Raw genomic sequence first — 18,878 nt, 5'->3', positions numbered from 1 at the left:
ATTTCAAGGAGCTGAATGGGAATAGCTTCTGAGCAAAGGTCTGTAACCACTGTACTGACTGGTATGAACATATAGAACATCCTCTTGCCTCCTCAATGGCAGAGGTGGGAGCATGTAGCTGGTCCAGCTTTTATGCCTGGAACCGAAAAGCTCTGGACGTTTTGAGGGGAAATGCACCTGCAGCATCTGACAGGCACTGCTGGAGAACAGAAACCACCAGTTTGATGAACTGTTGTCAGAAAACAGGACAGCTCTCTGCAAAGAGTACAGCTGTCTTGAATGACACGTGTGAAGTGAAAACCTCTCATGTACATAGGCAGCTTAATTAAGGTTGCTTCACTGAAGTTTGCTTCACTGCCCTCATTGGATCCGATTCACGAGAGAAGGTATCTAGAAATAATAACATTATTTTTGTTAGGATTACCCAAACGAGTAAGAATTTGGTCTCCTGGCATCTTTAAATTGCTGTGAGCTTTAATAGTCTGTTTTACAGCCTTGCAAAGCTCTGCCAACATAAGCCTCTGCTGTTTCATACTTAGCAAAGGTCCCAGCTGGACTCAGCCAGCCTGCAGTAAAAGCCACACTACCCGGATTTATTCTACTTGTACGTCTGCTGTCCATTACAGCACTGGAAATGTGTACTAAGGACATGACAGCTTCCTCACAAGCAGGTTATTTTTGGCTACCAAGTCTCAAACTGGCTTGAAGAAATCAGGAAGCATCTTGTAGAGTATCACAGTTTTGTCTTATTTCCTGTTCCACTTTTTTATAAGCATTTTATGCCTGCATGTTTCATCAATTAACATAAGGATTAAGTTGCTGCCAATCATAGTTCTGACCCTCAATTTATTTGCTGTGAAAAGAAAGCAGTTCACCATCACTCCAAACTCCTATTCAATGCGATCAGGGTATTTGCCCCCCAGATTCCCAATATACGATGGGTTTCACAGAACTCATTCACATAGAAACCAGACATTTTGAGATGATGACGCAAGACCACAAAAGTTGCAGGAAAAATTGATGTGACAATTGAAATTTAGGATCCATGAAGTAAAATGAATCGGTTTAATGCCTCATTAATAGAAAAAAGGTACACACTGCAAGACATTTCCGTAATGTTTTTGTATTAAAAATTTCCCAATACACATCATCCTTCTCTCCCTCTCAGCCCACCATCAAGCACCTTTTATGTTAGTCCAGAAGTGAGAGTCTGGGGGAAGAGCAGCAGTTGACTTCCAGCGCTGTTTTTGGCTTAGTCGAAGTGTTTATTTCACTTTAACATCGTTCCAGAAGACCGGCAACTAGACAAACTTTGCTGACCATGAAGCGATCTCCTTGCACATTACATTTTGCAATTGCTGCAGGGTATCAAACAGTAGGATGGAGCAGAGTTGCAAACAAATAAGTTAAGTTACATACTGTGGTACCTGATCAGTGCTTTGAGACTGGTCCAATTTTTGTAAGCACCATTTTACATCTAAATCTGGCTGCGTGACAGGGAAGACTGTCTTCTAGTAGCTTCACTTTTTAAAGAGGCCAAGAGCTGAGAGCAAATAGGATAAAAAAAATAAGAAACCCATTACATATGCTTCTCTCTTCCTCAGACATACAGATATTTTACAGTGAAATGTTTCTGCTTTCATCAAGGATTTCTCTTCCTTCTTTCATCCTTTATTTCCCTGTTGCTGCAGGAAAGATCCAACAAGCAACAGGACACAGTCCTGTAAGCACATGGGCACACTAACAACAGTACTCACGTCTGAAAAGCCTTTCACAAGATCCAAGCACACGGCAGCTCTGTTTTTTCTCACTATATAGCACAAACAGAGAAAATTACGACAGCTTAAAAACATCTTACCTTTCAATAAAAATAATTAAAACTATCTCCTTCAGCTGTTTTTGCGTGATCGCTTTGTATTACTTTGTAATCGATTCTTACCTTAAGGTTAGTTTTTGTGCTAACAAAACTGTAAAGCAGTCTAGACATTTAGATTCTACCTTGACAAGCACAGTACAAGTAGCTAAACTCCAAATAGATCGATCTGCTCATTCAAGGATGTTGCACAAGAAATCATTCAAGCAACGGTCTGTACGGGAGCTACTTAAGCAGTGGATGTACTTGAAACACCATTACTTGTAAGCCACATTTCCAGAATGAAATGCTTTAGCCTGATAGCTTTTAAGCTTGACAAGAATATCTGTCAACCCCCCCCCCCCAATACGTATGTGGGCAGGTGTCAGCTCTCTGCATCATATTGCAAAAAATACGCTGCTAGCCATTCTACATTTTCAATATTTTAATCACTTTTGTATTTATTTAAGGGCTGACCTAGAGTCTTTTGTACTAAACACAGTACTATCCACTTCTGAGAGTTTCATCTATAAAAGACGAATCATGAGGGTGGATTTCACAAAGGAATGGAAATGAGAGACTAGAAGAAGCCACATACTCTTCATATAAAGTCTCTTTGGTTTGTGACTACCTGATCCCTTGATAATTAAACAAAAAGAAATAAAAGTAACGGGAGTATATACTGACGAAAAGACACAGGAGGGGAATGAGCGAGCTGAATTTGCTGCCAACAACCAGCCACAACCTTAGAAATGCCTCTGAATACTCTAAAGTTGCTCCAGTTGTTTACAGTCTGGAGTTACTTCTTTAGTTTCCCCATACAGAATAGTGGTGAAAAGCAGTGTATTGCTGTTTTCACCAGCACATCTAGGAAAATATCCCTTGCTACAGGGATGCCTTGCTGCAGGTTGGTCTGTGTTATTAGCTCCCCAAAAGCTGGATGTAGTACGACAAGCTGGTTGAAGAATGATCTTCAGAAATTATCTTCCTTGATAATGCCATCCTGCTGCAACTAGGGACAGAACCCACACTTTGACTGTTCAGTCTCTGGCCAGTTCTGTTTCTCTGAAGAGCTGCATTTCCAGAGAAAACTTCTTACATATTATAATGTCCTTGGGAAGATGACTCACTTTTGTGGTTTATGCTGTTAACAGTGTAAGAGAGGAGAATGCAAAAAGCTCCCAGGCTGGCAATGAAATCTTTCACAAGATCTCACTTTCAGCATGTCCGAAGTACAGTAATTGGAGATTGGCTTCCTGCTGCTGACTTTTTATTTCCTCATACCTCACAGACAGATCATTAAACCAACAAGGTGTTGTTTTTTTCTCTTTTATCTTAAGTCCACACTGATAATTCTCATTGGGAAAACCACCTCCCTTTACCTTCACTCTCAGTACTGTATGGCTTTCCAAACCATTCCAAGTATCATCTTTACAGAGATGACCCAAATCAAGACCTCATGTTACATATTTTACAGACTCTATCTACTTACTAGAGATTGTATTTTCTCCTAGGAAAAATCTCCAGCTATATAAAAGCACCTAACAACACTAGAGTTTAAGTGTATAGTATTTCTGCATTCAGCAACTCTGTTCACTAAAATAACACACTTTCCTGTTTTCAGTCCTAGATAAAACCATTAAAGATTCTCTTTGGAGCCTCTTGTATAAAATTCACAAGGAGCAATTCCCCAATCACTATAACCGATTTCAAATGGTGCTAGAAAATATTATTGACTCTGAACACCAAAAGAAATCAGTCATCCTCTAAAGGGGTTACTGAGATCTGCAAGGACGAAGAGTTAAGTGCTGGACAGTATTTTACATTGGAGGATCCCCAAATACTTGGTAAGTGTTAATTAATTACCTCTGTGGCACTGTTCACTAAAAAAATGTTATAAATATTATTAAAATGCCTGTGAGAAGACAATGATTTAGAAAGAGAAAACTGTCTAATCAACCATTAGCTACACACATCTTTTAATATGGTAAAGCCAATCTTGAAACACTTCAAAGTTCTCCAAATTTCAGTAGCCTTGGCCAATGTGACCTACCATGCATGGTCCAATTCTCACAGACGCTGATGCTGGCCATTTCAATTAACTACACCTAGCATATCAGGATATCCACTTGCAACTTGAGCACTTGAAAGTTAAGTCACACAAAATAAATAAGCATATTCAGATCTGCCAAACATACCACAATGAAAAAGCAAACACACAGCAGGGATGCAAACAGCATCTAGAATTCCCAGTGCTTAAATTTAAAATTATCTGCTTTAAAGTCTATTGTGTGTCTTGCATGAGACATGTACAAGGTATTTACAAGGGCAGCAAAGAACTAACAAAAATGTAAGGCTGAAACCAGCCTCAAGTTGAGAAGAAAGTGGAGCAAATGAAGTTCCTTTCCTTATTCCTCACCATGTTGTACAAATTAGCTGTTTGTACTAGATTTACTAGTTGGTGCATTAACATTAACGTCTTCAATATTGTGTTGCAATTCTGTATTACGCTTCTTTGCACTGTTATGTTTCATAAGCCCTTCTCTGCTTCCAAGTTCTGGTTCACCACCTACAAATACTATACACATTCTGTTGCCCAGCAGTATTACAGCAGAGTTTCTGCCTTTGAAATCACACATTGCATTGCTCTCCCAAGGGTCATCTGGGCCATAGACTCTGCAGTCTCAGCCTACCGAGGGACTTCATTTGGTGGTGGAGCCAATTCTAACAGCAGAAGCACGCAAGGAAGATCTTGGCCTTCTCTTCTTTTCCAGCGAGGTTTCCGAAGATCTGTTTCACTGATGAAGGCAGGGATTCTTCCTCCAAGAACACTGATTTCAAATGGTGCTAGACAATGAATAGTTAAATCTAAACCACCATATGAAACCAGCTTCCTGAGGGAGCTTGTTTCGAGCTGCGATGATATTCCTGTAACAATAAATTGGAAATGCCACAGAAGAATACCTGTCCATGTTGGGTTTTTATCTTTATTTTTCCTATTAAATAGTTGATGCCTTTTCCTTAGTCTTACCCTTGATTTTGGTTTCTGTCACCAAATGTTCATTTCTGTTTTCTATTACAGTGCTACCAACTGAAAGGGAATTGCTTACAGCAGTGTCACTCTGAAGAATTTTGTTAGTCAGGCTTGGACAAGATGTACAAGGGTTTAACCAGGAAATTTTTGTTACTGTCGTCTATTACCAGATTGTGTCTGCTGAGGTCTGCCCACAGCCTGACTACCACCAAACAGATCATCAGTAAGGGAATCACTGCTGCAAACTCCCTCTAGAGACAGCAAAGCAACATGTGAAAGGTCTCCTGCAAGATGTTAACATATCTTATTTTTTAACAGCAGCACCAGCAGCACCAGCATGTGACAGAAGCTACATATTAACACCTAAGTATTGAATATTCATTCAAAAGGTCACGCAGATAGTCTGAAAACCAGCTCACCTGTCTGCTACCTCTTGCTGAGGTGGTATTTGCAACATTAGAGAAAGAGTGTGTGCTCAAACCTAATGTTAAGGATTACATTAATTATGGACTATTCAGATCTAGCACTTGCCATGTGGTGCCAGCACTACTTCTAAGAAGTCTGACACAGCGTTTTTTCCTGGAAGTCTGCTACTGAAGTGTGTTCTAGACAATTTACTCCCTTCAAATGGCTGTATTTTTTTATAACCTGTCGGCAACTTCTCATCTCAGCTGGCAGAACAAACATATCCGAATTACATCTGCAGAACAACGTCACGCAAATTTGAGCATTTGCACAGACTACAAGGCTCAGCCATGCTCATGGTGACATGTTCTGGGAAGTACTCAAAAGGTACATCACAGCCTCTCAGCAAGGAACAAATTACCCAAAGCAGCAGCACTGGCACAACAGGCACAGTCTCTTTCCATGGCAGGGCAGAGGGGAGGCACAATGAGACAGTGTGCCCCATGTGGGTGTAAAATAACATTGTTTTAAGGGAAACAACCCAACGGAGTAGGCTGGGCCTCTGAAAGCGGGCAGTTGCTTCAGTTACTGGAAGAGCTATAACTATGCCAGGCCACATCAGCGTTGGATTTATTATGCAGCTTTTCTGTCCAGAAAGTGTCTGTGTGGAGCAGAGCAGTCAGGAAGCAGTTTGGCCAGGAGCAGCAGGACTGAGCAGCGCTCATGCCCATCTCCCCAGGCTCTGCCCCAAGCACACAGCTGTCTGCAAATCTTCCATGTGGGCACAAGAAATGCTAATGCTTTAGCATGGGTAAAATAAAGCAGCTTTAAAGCATGGGCAGGACTGAACTGCTTAAAGCCACACAAAAGCCTCAAACTTTGCCTTGCTGTAGTGTATTCAAGAAGAGTGAAGCATCTTACTTTTTCCCTCCTGCAGTTTAACACAGCTGGTGTGCACTGTACGTGCCTCTGGAAGTCCTGTGAAAGCTGATTTTAGTTGACTACAGCCATCACCCAAGATGAACCCATCTGTGGTCTCCTGAAGACAGCCAAATATTCTCAAACTCCTCCTCTTCAGAGGACAGGAACCCATGTAAAAAAACTAATTACTTCTGTTTCTAAGGTTTCATCACCTCCAGAGGTGCATCTCTCCCTTCATTTACCACAATGACAAAAAAACCAACTAGCTTAGACTAGAAACCTAACTTCTAGACGGCTGAAGATAGAGGAGAGAAATTTCAAATTAGCGTGGACAGTTCCCACAAGGGTATCTGTCAACAGTGTAGCTAACACACTCCTCTCCAAGAAAATCTTCATGAGAAAGTCCATGCAATCCATCTGTGAAACAATGATAGCAACGACACTTCACAACCATTATCTTCCCTGGACAAGGTGAGGTTAAATCGTGCTATAGCATCTTTTTCTGTACAGTTGCATTCCTGATGTACGTGGGATCTGAAGCTGAGGTCCAGTTGCATGGCTCTGTATCACTAGCCTTAGAATGGATGTAGACCACCGCATCTCCATCTATCCAGAGAGCAAATTCTTCCATTTAATATCAATTGTACTTTCGAAGGAAGCATCTTTCAAAACTTGTAATAACTCTGCATGTTTCTAGAAGACGGATAATGAGAAACACTCTCGCATTAGGGCTGTAAACTGTCATTTCTAAATTGGAAAAACAAATGAACTGCAGATAGAGAGCTATTGTACTTCTCCAAGATGCCTCCTGCCCATTAGGTCCTGTAAGTTTTAAAACATTTTCAGATCTTGAACTGTTCTGTCCTCCCTAGATTTAACAATGAGAAAAGCTGAGAGCAATTCTCTCATTTAACTGGAAAGGAGTAAGAATAACAGAGAAGATAATGTCTTTACATCTACTTAGCAGAAAAGCAAGAGCTTGGGAAATAAGAAGAGCAAACCCAGAATTCACAGACTTAGATAAAAATTTTAGATGGAAGAGTTTCTGTTTACATTTTTGTTTCTGTGGTGACAAACTAACACTGTTCTGTAATATTCCAGAGAAAATTATGGGAATGACATGTCAGTGACTTAAGCCCTGATCTTAAATACTTCATAATTCATGTGTTTTTATTTGACATCAATGGGATTACTTACATGAGTAAAGTTTTGTCTGCAATTAAATCACTGCAGGATTAGTGTTTATGATGGCTTTGTTTTGCTGTTGAATAATTCTAGTGGTTTAGCCTTACAGGTGGTTTAGCTGCATTGAAACACCCACCAGGTAACTCTCTCTATTCCACTGATGAACTCCTGCGGTGAAGCATTTGGAACAGCATGTGAACTGCAATCCCATCTTTGACTGTGAATGACAACTGTGGGCACTTTATCACATGAATCCAGGGATAATCAGAGAGAACATCTACTGGGAGTGACCTGGAAAGACGTCCAACTGGACTAATGATCCTGTACAGGAAATTCGTAAAAACTAAGTCTTATTGCTTCCTTTCCATGCTCTGCTGTAACAGGAGCTCTGTAAATGGATTTTGTTAGAGCTCCACTTATGACAGATTTACGATCCATCTATGACAGGCTGAAAGACCGAGTCAGCCTGTAATTTGCAGACAATAGCCTGCGAGTACGTTATGTCTGACAAACTGCTCAACTTATTGTAACTTTTTAAATTCCTTTTTTTTAATAAAATGTGGAGCCAAGGGAAGATGACAGATTGACAACTCTGCAGAAAGCCTCTGTCACAGAACAGCTATAGCATAGGAAGCGATTGTGCGAACTTCCTACTTAACGCTTGGCCATGTATCTCATTTATGAGCTGCTGCAGACACCCTATGGCATGATGAAGATCAAGGAACCATTGAGAAATTGTCTGTCAGCTGAAAAACCAATTAATACTAACTGCACTGAGGAAGAACTGCCTACCAAGATAGAAATTGAGACTGTGAAGTCAGTTACATATGTCTTTAAGGGATTTCTTTTTTGGTCATTTCCAACTTGAACTTAAAACCACAGCTCTTGGGGGAAAAGCTGCTTCATCTTTTATTTTTCTGCACCATCAATCCCCCAGCGTTTTCACCACCAGCTTAATGAATTCCAACTATCAAGAGAGCTCATCTGCTATGTAATTTGTCTTTTTTTTTGTTCCCTTCACTAAACATGCAGGAAAAATGTTTTTAATTTGCAAGGCTGAATAAATACCTACTGTGTTTGCCAAGACTTTATTGACATTCATGGCTGTCCACAAAGCTGACTGACTTCTCACAGAGATGGTTTATCTCCTTAAGAAAAAAACCCACCCAAGCAAGAAGATGTTAATCTTTCTTAATGAAATAAAATAAAATGAAAAACAGCAGTTCAATAAAGAATACTGTGGCTAGTGAAACCCCTTCATCCAGGATATGGTCCCAGAGCAGATTTTTGTTGACAGCAAGATCACTTAACATTGGGACACCCTCCAGCACTCACTGCTGCCTCTGATGCTGCAGTTCATGTCACCTTCAGTTGTACCCATACAACTGCCCACAGGCCATGCTGTAGACAAGTCACTCAAATGATTCTAATTCAAAGAAAAAAAAGTGTTTCTTTTCTTGACAGATATTTTCAGTCATCTGCTTTTCCACACGGTCAGGAAAGAGATGGCACTGCATTGCTGCTGAGCTGGAAATGAATGGCTGGGAGTAGGCAGAAACTTATTAAACTGGCACTAGCAAAAGACATGAACTGTGGAATTACACCTTGGATAGCATCAAATCACATCTCCCTTGCTCAGCTGGTCATGAGGAGTTGAGATGAGTTTCAGCCTGCAATGAAACACAGTTCTTGAACTTTCATAAGAAAATCAATACACCAAACTTTGAGATTCTTACTCAAGTTTTACTAGGTTTTTATAAAAGGTCCAACTTTTCCCGTAGGCCTGCTGCCTGAATTTTTCCATTTCAATTTTTCTTGCTGAACAATTTCGTTATCTTAAAATCAGCAATGTGCACAAAACAATCAAAGCCTCCACAGCTGGAATTTAATATGATCAGACAGTCTGCGGTGGCTTGACATAAACAGGTAAGAAGAAAAAGCACTTGGGTCATTTGGGAGGAAATTAATGACATGACAAACCATTACTGTCAAAATTTCCTACACTGATGACAGTACTTCACATATCTCACTTTCCTTCCTGTGCTTTGTTTAGCTGTACTGAAAAGAGCTACCAAGCGATCTGGGGAACATTCCTCTGGAACAAGCAAACAGCCCTTAAATAAAGACCAATATTTCCTACTAGTGAAACATCCAATTTATCTGTTAAGTATGCACAATACATTTATCTTTTTAATTTCAGAAGCTTCTCAAAGCTTCTAACAAACAGGAAAGGTCTGATGGCTACAAGGTATTTACAATACCAGCTGATACCAAGGAGGGACACAGATGTGCTATACCTCAGAAAAAGCAGCCTCCACCATGTACAATTTTCTCCAATATATTTCTGGAACAATTCATTATTGACAGGGTTTGTCCTCAGAATCTGGAAGAAAAAAATACCAGAAGCTGTTTGAATTAGTCCCCTCTTCGTGTTGTTCTTCAAAAAGATAAATCAAAATGCTGCTTCAAAATCATTCTTCTCTTCCTCCAGCCTCTTATACAGGCTTTCAGCCAAGTTACGGCTCCTCACCATCTGAACTTATGTGAGTGCATTTATAGTCCAAACAGGTAATCAAGGTTTACCACTAACCCCATCATAGAATACAGGTATCGTGTTCCCTATGGAAGGAGTAATTTTCCATTAGAGCTTCAAAAGTCATCGAATGAAACTGCTGTCTCTGTTTCATGCAGAAGTATTCATGTAGACAATCCTTGTAATATATATCCAAATTGGTCTACAGACCTCCCGGTAGACTATCTAAAGGTGCAGTCCACCTACACACTAACTCCATGGCAGTGGCGGGCCCCCATGCCATGGGGAAATAATTCTTTGTGGAGGAAGGATCTGTAAATAGCAGGTGCCAGAGAATCACCTACTGCATAGAGCAGTATCTCTGACGTACAAGTTGTCTCAGATTTATTCTAAACTGTTTTGAAACCTCTTCAGGCTGCTTTTGGGGATTATTAGGAAACAGAAATCCTGAAAATACAAAAGCAGGCTTATCAAGCACAGGAAAAACAGTAAGATGTTTTGTGACAAAGGCTTCAGTACGTGAATTATGCATTACCAAAAACTGACTTAGTTCGTATGGGAGGAGGGAGATTTCTGTGCGTCCAAATCCAAGCACAATGGGCACAAGCTGCACTGCAGGGAATTACATGCAGTCCTGTACAAACATTATCAATCTGAGTACCTCACTCTCCTTTTTGCCTGATTATTACCTTGCATTATTTGTAAGAATTTGAGGCAGAAACCAGCAAAATAACCTGAAAACTCCTTGAAATCAGTCATTACCAAATTCAGAAAGGGCTTCTGAAACCATAAGGAAGCAGGACTAGTCTGCCTTCAGCCTCTCCTCTCTCTATTTCTGTCCATATTCCCACCCTGTGCCCATCACCATAGCAGCTGACTGCTCTTCTGTCAAACAGCAATCTTTGGGGCAACAAAGGCAGGAATATAGGGTTGGGTTTTTTCCCCAAGGGGATCATGATTTGCTGGATAAAAGCGGCAGATGTTATACTTCAGAAATCGTACAGGACAACCATAATGAACAATGTAATTCCCCGTTGTTTTCTAAGGTATGTTAACAAAGGTATGTTAACAAAGCAGCCACCCACAAGACTCACTGTTGCTTGTGCATGTCTTTACATTAGAAAAAGATTTTTTTCATTCCCACTGCTGTCTTGCATATGCAGAAGTATCTCATTGGGATCTGGGAGAAAACTGATGATTGGGGGGGGGGGGCAGGGTGAGGGGAAGATTTCTTCAGCTTAAAATATTTCTTCTGACTTAAAGCTTTTGGAATCTGAAGAGCGATAAGCATCATTTTTAGAAACCACCCTGGCAACGTAGCTGTTATATAAGTTTCAATAGAAGCTCTAATCCCAGCGCTGAACAGAAATGCCCCTGTCATGAAGCACTCAAAAACTACACCTACTGTTTATATTCTTATGCCATGCATTGTATCGCATCCACTTATGTCTCTACAAAGTGAGCTCTTAAAACCAGGCGCCTGTAACTTTTTTGCCCCTGTGCTTATCTTCAGCACTGGATTCATTTACGTTGCTACATAAATGATCATGCTAGTTTGTCAAAGGATGAAAGGTGACCTGGAAAAAATTGCTTTTACGTATCTTTTAAAAATAGCAATAAACACACATGAAAATGTTTATTTTTCTGTATTTTTTTCTGGTATAATACAAACTGCAATTCTGACTATTTTGAAAGACTCCACGATTACTGAAGAGGAAGTGAAATTAAAATCATCACACAGAAAAAAAAAGATAGCAATTAAGAGGGATAGGAAATTCAATCAGACCGCTCCAAGAGTGATTGTTTTTAATCCCAACTGATTTCCCACGCCTGACAAACAGACTGCAGAGGATCTTTCAGCTGAAGACAAATATTCTTTACTCCTCCCATCATGTATGACACTGCAAAACAACCAAAACCCAAGCCAGAAATATTTTCAGAGCAAACCAAACCACCTTTGAACCCTTCTTTGTTATGCTGAAGAAGCAAAGAATCAGAAATCGAATTTTTAAAGATATCTACTTCCTACATACTGGTGCTGCACAGCAACAAACACAATATATGCCAGATTTATTTACACTACATACTCCACAGCAGGAAACGTAACCAATGCAGAGAGCATATTCCATCCATTTACTGGAAACAGAAATTATTTACCTTTCAGTTTGCACATATTTATAAATAGGTTTTCCCTCAAACAACACGTTCTTCCTTTGGCATATGCAAGGTGCTCTCATGGGACCAGCACCTGGAATTTATAAAATGGTTTATTTAAATGCATGTTTGCATTTCCACTTCAGCTTCCCCTTATAAAAGGAGAAAAAGGTCACATGCTTACGGTACTTTTTTACCAGTTTGGTTCCGTTTCGGATCACCTCATTTTATTACAGAATGAAAGAGTGTTACAGGAACACAGCCGGTCGATACTTGCCACCGCTGCAGGGGAGGCCACGGCAGCAACTCCCCAGGGCTGCTGCCAGGGTTAGCGTCCCAGAGCCATGAGCCGTACAGACCCTCCAGGAACTGCCCATCTCCTCGACCGGCAGAAGAAACACAACCACCTGGCGGTTTAACATTCCCCTCCATTTCTGCATCTTCTTGGTTAGGCCAGGGTATGTCACCTAATTGAAGAGCTTGTTTCTTCTGGCTTTGAAGAGAGAGGGATGACAGGTTTACCTGAAGATTTTAGGGACTGATCAGTGGCCTCTAAGTTGTGCTACAGACTGGAAGAGCCAGGAAATGAGAGGGATCTTCACTGCATGCTGAACAAGGATGATTCTCCGTCAACTGGATCAACTGGCAAACATCTGGCAGTGCTGGAATTGATTATGTCTGCCCAACCACGGACAGCTTTGAGTATTTACTGATCCTTACTCCTGAACCCCTTTTACTACTCAGTTCATGTATTTGACTACTGTTGCAGGACAAAATACATCATCAGGATAAAAACAGACATGGTGCTTCAGTAATAAATACTGATGCTGGCATACACCATGAAAATTATAGAACTGATTAGAGGACCACGACATAATGCTCCACATATTAAACACAGCCAAGCAAGAGATGGGGAAAAGCAGCTGTTGGATTTTGAAAATAGTTTTGTTTTGCGGAGGAGTTTTTGCTTTAATCTACCACAGCTATTGAACAACTTGAGTCGCATTAGAAAAATATGTCCCTATCTACCAGAAAAACATAACATACATATATCCATTTTGCTGCAACTTACTTGTGATCTTACTAGTCTCCTCCCCATAACTGGCTCCATCTTTTGAAGCTATAAACGAGGTCAGTATCTTGTAATTTGAGCATTAAAATAAGGAAGGCTGAAGTTCTGTTTCTAGTCTGATTTTCTTTGGGACCTGAGAAACTCAGTTTGTGTAGATTCTGCAGCTATGTAGATATTTACCTTCCCAGTGATTTCCAATGGACACACTGTAAAGCAGCTGTAGCAGGGCAGAGTCCCTGTCATGGATCAAGACACACTGATCTAGGAGCTTCATATAAAACAGAATAAAAGGAGTTTCGTTTCTAGTTTACTGCCTGAGGCAAGGTAGAGTGAAGAGACATGAAAAAAAAAGGAAGCATGAGGAATAATGAGACAATAAAACCCGATGTAAAAGCAGATTAATAGCATGATGGCCTGTCTACTCTTTGCATCATAGGAAGGTATAGCTTTAAAATAAAGGCTTAAATAAAAAGGTATTTTTGTGGCATTTACAGAGGGTTGGCAGGGGAGAAGCTCCTTTCTGTTGAAACTGTACTGAGCTGCAGCTGATTGCTATCAATTCACATGTGCACAAGTCAGGCAAACATCTCAGAAGAGAAATAAAGTGATGCACAGAGATGCAGATCTGGAACTTGGCTGCACAGAGACAGTAGTCAAGTATACACTTCCAGAGGAAATCTGGAAGACAGAAGATGCCGAATGTGCACAGAGAGAATGTCATTGTGTATATTAAGAATATGATTAAGAAAGCTCACAAAACCCCCAGAATTACAGACATCCAGTCAGGATAGAATCTTGAGCTGGACAACATGATTGATGGTGTTGAATGTTTGACGAGTGAAAAAAGGTAAGGATGAAGAACTAGTGCTAATATTTGGCTAAGAAAAAGCAACTAGAAACTTCAAAGTTTCCAATGAATTCAAGAGGCAGACATTGGCCTGGAAGTGGTGTAGGACAGAATCACAAAGGAGAATCCCAAATTGCAAATGACTGGTCTAACTTCCGACTTCTAAAAATGTGGCCATTACTAGACTAAGGAAAACTAAAACCAAAGGAACCTTAATGATTTAGTGCAGAAGAGAGTTAGCTCTTTATTCTGTCAGCATTCGAGTTCTCTTATTTGTAACAGACATGATTAAATTAATTCATCAATTAGTAAATGAGTTCAGTTAGTTCACAGCGTGTAATTAGTTTATTCTACTCTGTTAACAGGCACATCCTAATGTCACTTTGTAATATTTTGCAAATTCAATTTTAATTTATTAGACACGATGAGAAAACGGGAACTTGAAGGCAGCAAACAAAATTGTAACAAAGACAGATGCAAAACTTACTGAGATAATGCACAACATAAATAGCAGTAAGCATCTGCTAGCAAGGTCCGTTCCCTGCTCAGCAGTGCTGACCATTCTACATTAACTGCTTTGTGGTTAAAAAAGGTCTGAGATGACACGTGCAGGAACACGGCAGCTGCCAGCCCGTGATAGTGTCCCTACAGCCATTTCCCTGCAGTTGGACTGGGTTTTCATTTTGTACTCCCCTTTCGGTCCCTTGCAAATAGTTTCATCAAGAAATTCCTTTTTCACAGAACTGCTTTAGATTTCTTTGTGGTTTTAATACTGGCCAAGGAAATTTACTCAAGATTATCCCCACAATTGTCTACCACAGCAACTGTGAAGGTTAAGAGAATGAAACAAAGTGAAGACTGCGTAACTAAGTATGTGCTATATATCAGTAAAAGCTGATAGTCATTTGAACACAGTATGTACATACACCTGCACACCGAAGTCCAAGGGTAAAGCAGGAGCCAGCAGAAGAGCTCTGAACAGGCTGTGGGATGGTGGTATCAGGCAGGACATGCAGAATTCCACACGCACCACTGTGAAGATGCAGCTTCCTTTGGGCACAGAGAGAAAACAGCGAAGGATGCACACTTAGCCAAGGAGTGAAATCAGCTGAGCCACGATAATATTAATAGACGACTATTAAGCCCTCATTAACAGGAAAATTAAGTTAGGTTTCTATCAATAACAAGCCAAAAAAATTTTTCTTCTATCGGCACAAAACACACATGACTGCATCTTTGGGAAGCCCAGTTTTTCCTGCTCAAAGGGTGACGCAGCACTAAGCAGCAAGATATTGCTGTCTCTGCAGATGGCTGCCTGACGAGTGCCCCTTGCCACGAGACTTGGAGCCTGCAGGCGTCAGCCACGTGGCTAGTCTTTGTTCTGCCTAAATTTTGGCAGGATTTAGGTGCCTGGAGTCCGGAGTGATAAAACTCTCTACTCAGTAGCTGCTTGGGCATCAGCACATGCCGTATTAGAGCCCAGTATTACCTGCTGTTCACGATTGAAGGTGTCCTGCTTGGAGCGAGGGAACCTTCTTCTCACCTAGACTCTGCTGCAATCTGTTTAGGCAAAAGTGGCCTGAACACTAGGTAAGTCCCCTTAAAGAGCCCAAAACCCACCAAAATCCATGCCGACACCACAGCTCTCTCCAAAACAAGGCTACAAAGGAACACACTGGTGCTCACTACCTTCACTGGAGTTTGGAGACTGAAGCACCCACCCAGAAAGCAGGAGAGCCCCTTTTTATGTCTTCTCAGTCTTCAGCTTCACACCACCCTGGAGAACTGCAGCAGTACAGATCCAACGCACGAGGCCAAACACCTCTCTGCAACAGTCACGCTGCTCCTGGTACCCGAACATGCTTTTTCAGAGATAACCTGAGCTCTCCTGTGCTCACTGCCATGTACACATACCTTCAGAATGGCTGATGCCCCAACCCCGGTCTAATGCATCACGAACAAGGTCCCTCTGAAGTGTCTCCCTCTACGCTGGCTGTTTTGATTCCGAAATAATGAGAATTACATCACATCCACACCCCTGCCATCTTCATAATACTGGAAGCGTTCCCCCAGCCTTTTCAGTCTCATTCTGTCCCATTCCCATTGGGCTGAAAACTGAGCTCTACTCTGTGATCCAACACTTTTTTACAGCAGATGTAGGAAGCATTTCCTAATTCTGGCCCAGGCAGTGAGTTCCACACCCAAGCACGAAAGTCGAGCATGGAGACATAAACTGGGCATCAGTTTATGTGCTTAAAAAAAAATTCAAAACCAGCTCAGTACTGGGTATTTCAGAAGAGAGTGTACGATACATGTACAAGGGGACACAGCTAAGCATCTCTGATCTGAAGCTTAAAATATACAACCTTTCCTGTGCTACTTCTGTATTTGCATGGAAAACTGGCAATATTCTGGATTAAAGTTTGTGGATGAAGAAAAAAAAGTAACTAAAAGAATGATGCAAGTACTTACAAAGATAGTAACACAGAGAGAAGAGAAAATTGATTCAGACTACAGTATAGCACCAAAATAAAACAAGGAATGACTATGATTACATTTGAGGTACTGTAATTTAACACAAACTGTAGCAGAACTGTTACAGGGGCTTCTTAATTCTATTACTGATCATTACATCACACTTTACAGACTCCTTATGGATTTCCCTCCTAACAGCCCCTGCTTTATCTGCATTTTTTTGTGAAAGAAATTACAGTAACTTACACTATGAGGGAGTAATTGCATCAGGCATTTGGTGACGAATATATTCACTTGCATTTCCAGACTGGAGCTGTCCTCTTGTTTACTGTACTTTCTAAATCATCAGACTGAAACAGAACTCATCCTGCTTTCAAGGGCCATAAAAGTTGTATTAGGTTTCCAGTTAAAATGAGGACAATGTGTATCCTGTACGGATGTGACAAGATAGGCTAAAATAGCTAAAATAACTGAAGTAAATACCTAAACTGCACTATACAGACCTAGAAAATAATGCACACAAAGCAGGACATCAGAAGTCTGACAGACATGGGAATACGGATTACGAAACTGTGAAAAATCACTTAAAGCTGCATAATTATGCTCACATAACAAAAACTTCTTCTTCTCCTTAAGTATATCTCCTTCACTTCAAGTGTCAATATTACTAATATATTGCCTTGTACCACTGCCCATGAGTTTGAAAACCTTTTTTTAAATCTCATCTCTTTAGGAGGGGTCCAGTACCCCGGTCCCAGATATCTTCCAGTGCAAGGGAATGGAGGAGAAGGACTGGCTACAATGCCCCAGTCAAACCTGTCTTTTTTCTCCCCAAATCCATAGTACTGCATCCTAAAAGAGAGATGCCGAGCGTGTCTGCTGCATCACTCCTCTGAACCCCCGCCAGCACTATGTGCTCTTTCAAACACCCTGTGGAGAAGATTTCCAACACACCGTGAATCCTGCACAACTCCGACTCTGACCCTTCCTGTTAGGGACTCCTGAGCAATGGGCTTTATCTCATTAATTCAGTGGTTTTTAGGAAACTACTTTTTCCTGCCAGCTTTTAAACCCAGAGGAATTTTCTAGATGTGCAGTGACAGTGCATGAGTAATAGCTCCCTCATTAAACTACCAGGGAGTCATAAAACAAAACAAATTGTTCAGCTTCCCAGTGTTTTTCCGATTTGCTTTCCCTTTCCAAGCCCTGTAGTGCTCACAAACATCCAAACTATCTAAGTGACGTCATTTATAGTCAGAATCCTTAAAGGAAACAACATGTCCTTAGCACGTTGCTCAATCCTCTGGTATTCTTGCAGTCATTTATTTTTGCCCCAGGGTAGTTTCAAGTTGTTTTATTTTTTAAATCAAGAGCTAGCTGTGCCCACGTGAAATGTATGCCTCCGAAGACCGCCATCAAAAGCTCGTCTGGCACAAGAGAAGGAGCTGCGCTACGTTTGCTGCTGCCTTGGCAGTCCTCGGTACGTCTCTTGTCTTCATGCCAAATGCTCTCCGTGCCCACGGACGAAAAGCAGGGTGGTACAGTGCGGGAAGCCATAAAGATGTGAAAGACAAGAACAAACCCTGCTCTCCCACGGCAGGGCTTTGCATCTGCTGCCACAGCAGCCATGCTTACTGTTCCTCCTGTGCTTTAAAAATAGTCCTCTGTAGGGAAACAAGATATTCAGCCCAAACTTGGGAAAACAAATTATGTTTGCCGTGGCTTGCATTAAGAAATCACTCTGTACCTCTTCTAAACAGAGACAAGTAGCTGTGTTTCTGGATCGCCTTTGGTGTTGGCAGGTAACAGGTTCTTTATCCCATTTGGAAATCTGGGAGTCAAACTATATAACATACAGTCTGACAATTCAAGGAATACTTTGAAAGGCCGCTATTTCTACAGTAGTTTGTGAGAATGAGAGACAAGACTGTCTCCTGCGTTTCTGTTCAGGATGAAGCAGCTTGTGCTCAGTGCCGATACAGACGGATCCTTCCTACCCAACAAGGTACCCCCATTTCAGAAACAAATCCCATAAAGGTCTTTTTGTATCCACTGCCAGCACGCAGAGTATCGTGTACAGTAACTCAGATTTGGAGAACGTACACAGCAGAAGAGTCCCACATTTTTAAAAACAGAAGGAAAAAAACCCAACAAAGCAGAATAAGATACCAAACTCAAACCGGGGAGATGACCAGGTTTGAAAATATTTGTATTTAATATATATTTTGGCAAGATTGCAGAAATGCTAACAACTACCATAGTTTTCAGAACAATCCTTTAAGGTGCACTTGTAATCCCCATGTTACAGATAGCAAAGTAAGGACTGAATGAAGTCAGTGTAAGGTGACCCGAGTTCAGTGTTTTTACTGAACTATGTGGCTTACTTCAAGAAAACTTCTG

The 18,878-nt window shown here is 41.0% G+C and overlaps 2 long non-coding RNA genes across 2 annotated transcripts in view; both read right to left on the bottom strand.

The window, feature by feature from the left end:
- Positions 1-1,035: 1,035 nt before the first annotated feature.
- Positions 1,036-5,086, bottom strand: LOC138688927 (uncharacterized). The gene is made up of 2 exons (XR_011327705.1): positions 1,758-5,086; positions 1,036-1,543 (listed from the first exon to the last, which is right to left on the bottom strand). It is a non-coding gene; the product is annotated as an uncharacterized lncRNA (long non-coding RNA).
- A 3,486-nt stretch (positions 5,087-8,572) lies between these two features.
- Positions 8,573-18,878, bottom strand: part of LOC104315767 (uncharacterized) — a 123,981-nt gene continuing 113,675 nt past the window's right edge. Inside the window, exons 6-7 of the long non-coding RNA XR_011327697.1 lie at positions 9,695-9,780; positions 8,573-9,067 (exon numbers count right to left, since the gene is read on the bottom strand). This is a non-coding gene — a long non-coding RNA (uncharacterized lncRNA). The remainder of the gene's footprint in view (positions 9,068-9,694; positions 9,781-18,878) is intronic.

The sequence above is a fragment of the Haliaeetus albicilla genome, chromosome 14, assembly GCF_947461875.1.
Source record: "Haliaeetus albicilla chromosome 14, bHalAlb1.1, whole genome shotgun sequence".
NCBI lineage: Eukaryota > Metazoa > Chordata > Aves > Accipitriformes > Accipitridae > Haliaeetus > Haliaeetus albicilla.
The sequence above is the reverse complement of the archived record's forward strand: the minus strand, read 5'-3'. Positions and strand labels throughout refer to the sequence as shown.